Source organism: Oncorhynchus gorbuscha, linkage group LG25 (assembly GCF_021184085.1).
Source record: "Oncorhynchus gorbuscha isolate QuinsamMale2020 ecotype Even-year linkage group LG25, OgorEven_v1.0, whole genome shotgun sequence".
Taxonomy (NCBI): domain Eukaryota; kingdom Metazoa; phylum Chordata; class Actinopteri; order Salmoniformes; family Salmonidae; genus Oncorhynchus; species Oncorhynchus gorbuscha.
In genome coordinates, this window is record NC_060197.1 from 3,843,211 (window position 1) to 3,848,568 (window position 5,358).

Here is a 5,358-nt window from a genome sequence, read left to right on the forward strand (position 1 = left end):
TGACAGTACCATTTGAAGTCAGTGGAAATGGTATTGATATTGACTTCCAGGAACTAAGCATACTCATACCCTTTTCACACTGTTGTGCTAACCCTAACCGTACGGAACTGGCTTTCACAAGGTCCTTTCCAGCAGTTTTAGCAACTACAATGGATGTGAAACCAGGCTGGCACAGTAGTGTGGCTTGGCCTAGAATATGAAAAGGCATGAAAAGGTTAAAGTTCCCTGCTCTAGATGTCTCTGTGTACAATGTGTTATGACACTATATTTATTCCCAGTAATTATATCTAATAAAACTTGTTTTTAAATATAATTTGTTGAGGGAGACTTGCGTTACAGCCTGAATTTAAAATTGATTAAATATAGATATTTTGTAACTGGCCTAGAAACAATACCCCATGATGTCAAAGTGGAATTATGTTTTAACTGAAAACCTGAAATGTCTTGAGTCAATAAGTATTCAACCTCTTTGTTATGGCAAGCTTAAATAGATTCAGGAGTAAAAATGTGCTTAAAAAGTCACAATAAGTTGCATGGACTCGGTGTACAATAATAGCGTTTTTACATATTTGAATGACTACCTCTTCATCTCTGAGGATGGATCAACAATATTATAGTTACTCCACAATTTTTATTTTATTATATTTATTTAACCTTTATTTAACTAGGCAAGTCAAGTTAAGATCAAATTCTTACTTACAATGACAACCTACCAAAGGCTTCCTGCGGGGACGGAGGCCTGGGATTAAAAATACACATCACAACATCAGAGACAACACTACATAAAGACCTAAGACAACAACATAGCAAGGCAGCAACACGTGACAACACAGCATGGTAGCAAAACAACATAACAACAACATTGTAGCAACACAACATGGTAGCAGCACAAAACATGATACACACATTATTGGGCACAGTCAACAGCACAAAGGCCAAGAAGGTAGAGACAACAATACATCACACAAAGCAGCCACAACTGTCAGTAAAAGTGTCCATGATTGAGTCTTTGAATGAAGAGATTGAGATAAAACTGTCCAGTTTGTGTGTTTGCTGCAGCTCGTTCCAGTCCCTAGCTGCAGCGAACTGAAAAGAGGAGCGACCCAGGGATGTGTCTGCTTTGGGGACCATTAACACAATGTAACTGGCAGAATGAGTGTTGTATGTGGAGGATGAGGGCTGCAGTAGATATCTCAGCTAGGGGGGAGTAAGGCCTAAGAGGGTTTAATAAAGTGAGGGCTGCAGTAGATATCTCAGCTAGGGGGGAGTAAGGCCTAAGAGGGTTTAAAGTGAGGGCTGCAGTAGATATCTCAGCTAGGGGGGAGTAAGGCCTAAGAGGGTTTAATAAAGTGAGGGCTGCAGTAGATATCTCAGCTAGGGGGGAGTGAGGCCTAAGAGGGTTTAATAAATAAGCATCAACCAGTGGGTCTTGCAATGGGTATACAGAGATGACCAGTTTACAGAGGAGTATAGAGTGCAGTGATGTGTCGGCAAATCTGATGGCCGAATGGTAAAGAACGTTGAGCCCCTCGAGGGCATCGTTACCTGCCAATCTATAAATTATGTCTCCCATAATCTAACATGGGTAGGATGGTCATCTGAATCAGGGTTAGTTTGGCAGCTGGGGTGAAAGAGGAGCGATTATGATAGAGGAAACCAAGTCTAGATTTAACTTTAGCCTGCAGCTTTGATATGTGCTGAGAGAAGGACAGTGCACCGCCTAGCCATACTCCCAAGTACTTGTATGAGGTGACTACCTCAAGCTCGAAACGCTCAGAGGTAGTAATAACACCTGTGGGAAGAGGGGCAATCTTCTTACCAAACCACATGACCTTTGTTTTGGAGGTGTTCAAAACAAGGTTAATGGTAGAGAAAGCTTGTTGGACACTAAGAAAGCTTTGTTGTAGAGCATTTCACACAAAATTCAGGGAGGGGCCAGCTGAGTATAAGACTCATGTGCATATAAATGGATGAGAGAGCTTCCTACTGACTGAGCTATGTTGTTGATGTAAATTGAGAAGAGCGTGGGGCCTAGGATTGAGCCTTCGGGTACTCCCTTGGTGACAGGCAGTGGCTGAGACAGCAGATTTTCTGACTTTATACACTGCACTCTTTGAGAGAGGTAGTTAGCAAACCAGGCCAAAGACCACTCAGAGACACCAATACTCCTTAGCTGGCCCACAAGAATGAAATGGTCTACCGTATCAAAAGCTTTGGCCAAGTCAATAAAAATAGAAGCACAATATTGCTTAAAATCAAGGGCAATGGTGACATCATTGAAAACCTTTAAGGTTGCAGTGACACATCCATAACCTGAGCGGAAACCAGATTGCATACCCAAGAGAATACTATAGACATCAAGAAAGCCAGTCTGTTGATTATTGACAAGTTTTTCCAACACTTTTGATAAACAGCGCAAAATAGAAATAGGCCTATAACAGTTAGGATCAGCTTGATCTCCCCCTTTAAATAAAGGACGAACTGTGGCTGCCTTCCAAGCAATGGGAACCTCCCCAGAAAGGAGAGACAGGTTAAATAGGTTGGAGATAGGCTCGGCAATGATAGGGGCAGCAACCGTAAAGAAGAAAGGGTCTAAACCATTTGACCCAGATGGTTTTCTGGGTCAAGTTTAAGGAGCTCCTTTAGAACCTCAGACTCAGTGACTGCCTGCAGGGAGAAACTTTGTAGTGGGGCAGAGGAAAAAGAGGGAAAAGCATCAGGGATAGTTGCATTAGAAGGGGTGGGAGATGAGGAAATGTTGGACAGGCAAAGAGGCATGGCTGAGTCAAATAGGAATCCTGACTTAATGAAGTGGTGATTCAAGAGCTCAGCCATGTGCATCTTGTCAGTAACAACCACATCATCAACATTAAGAGACATGGGCAGCTGTGAGGAGGAGGGTTTATTCTCCAGGTCTTTAACCGTTTTCCAGAACTTTTTGGGGTTAGACCCAGAGAGAGAGAACTGCTCCTTAAGTCTTCCGGATAGCCTGAGTGCACTTATTTCTCATTTGCCTGAATGAGAAATAAGTCAGCTTGAGTATGCATGTGCCGAGCCTTTCGCCAAATGCAATTCTTGAGGTGGAGTAACTCTGTAAGATCACGGTCGAACCAGGGGCTGAACCTGTTTATAATTCTCATTTTCTTTATGGGGGCGTGTTAACAATACCACTGAAAATATCAAAAACGAAGGTCCAAGCGTCTTCGACAGAGGGAATCAAGCTGATTCTATACCATTTTACAGAGGCCAGTTCATGAAGGAAGGCTTGCTCATTAAAGTTTTTTAGCAAGCGTCTATGACAAATCAGGACAGGTTGTTTCACTGAGCAGCCATTACAAACACAGGCTATAAAACAGGGATCACTAAGGTCATTACCGAAAACACCAGACTGATCAGGAATATTTGTGAGGATAACATCGAGGAGAGTCGCCTTTTCTGGGTGTTTGGAGTCATACCTTGTGGGATTGGTGAAAATTGGAGAAAGATTTAGGGAGTCCCATTGCTTTAGGAGTTGGTCAGGTGGATTAAGCATGTCCCAGTTTAGGTCACCTAGCAGGACAAATTCAGACTTAGTGTAAGGGGCCAGGAGAGAGCTTAGGGCAGGTAGGGTACAGGCCGGTGCTGATGGAGGACAAAAGCACCCAGCAACAAAGAGCTAATCTTAACGAAAAAAGAAATGTCCCTTTTTCAGGACCCTGTTTTTCAAAGATAATTTGTAAAAATCCAAATAACTTCACAGATCCTCGTTGTAAAGGTGTGATGCACGCGTCTAGGTAGAGGGAACGCAACACCCTGCTACATCACAACTCCCCGTGGAGTGAAAGAGGTATGCGATTGTAGGTGCGAGTAAGGATGACAAAGGCAGAGAGTGGTACCGTTTACAAGGAATTTATTCCATCACATGGTAATTTTGGGGAACAGGGGCTGAACGGAACCAAAGCAAGTAAATGTCAAAGCCCCCCCTCTCCTACCTTAACTCTTTCACTCCGTGGGGAGTTGAGTTGTAGCAGGGTGTCACGTTCCCTCTTCCAAGAGGCGTATGTTACGTACGCCTCTAGGAAGAGGGAACGTGACACCCTGCTACAACTCAACTCCCCGCGGAGTGAAAGAGGTATGGAACTGTAGGTGCAAGTAAGGATGACAAAAGGCAGAGCATTTACAGGGAATTTATTCCTTCACGCGCTAAATTTGGGGAAAAGGGTCTGGACAGAACCAAAGCAAAGAAAGTAAATGTCAAAGCCCCTACTTACTTAACTAGTACCACCTGGAGCACTAACCAAAATACAGGTGATGGTCTGCCCAGGTCTTACCTAGTGTGCATAGACAGAGTATATATTATGGGTATATGTATGCCCACAGGCCTCCTGCCTAAGCACTCCCAAGGTGCCTTCCCCTTCCCGCCTGGGAACAAAAGCAGATAAAAAACAAACAATTTCAATAATCAAACCACTGCATCCTATTGACACACAACCAATCAGCTCTCTCACTCAACCAACACAGGAGACACTAATCATCTCTCTCCTAGCAACCAACTCAGGATATCCCCCTCATCTCTCAGCAATCAGCTCTCTTCTGAGCAACAGAACACTGACTTTTATAGCGTCAGATGAAGTTGGTAATTGAAGACAGCTGTTTCTGACGAGAGGGCAGGGTCAGCTCCAATCAATGGGGCCGAAAAAATCAGCTGCTTAGAGGAATCCAGGAAGCCATCCTGAAACACACACATACAAACAAAACCGCAACACAGAAACTGGGGAACGTAACAAAGGGTTTGAACACTGTTTCCCATGCTTGTGTCACGCGGAATGACGCTGTTGAGACGAAGCTTAGGCAATGAGAGCCTGATGATCCCGCTACAGAAGAAGAGCCCAATGATCCAGTGGAGTGTGACGTGGGATGGGAAGCCACCGAGCCAGGAAAACCTCTCGGGCCAGCCAGGGCGTGAGAGCCCGACGGGCTGGCTTAGGCACCCCGGTTCCATCAGTGGCGACCCAGAGTCGCTGCCACCATTCCAACTGGAACGCCAGTACCTCCGAATGATTCGTATGTTTGGTTGCCGCATTCTGTCAGGCGGAATGACGCTGTTGAGACGAAGCAGGTACGGGGAGTAAACATTTAATTATAACGGACAGAGACGAGACAGGAACAGCGGCAGAAACAAATTCATAAGACAAAAACAATACAATGCAGCAGCGGGGAACAGAGCTGGGGAACGAACAAATATAGGGGAGGAAATTACAGGTGATAAGTGAGTCCAATAACACTGACGCGAGTGACGAGGGAGGGCAGGGGTGAGTGATGATGGCAGGAGCATGTGATGCAGGGTAATCTGGCGCCCTCAAGCGCCAGGGGAAGGGA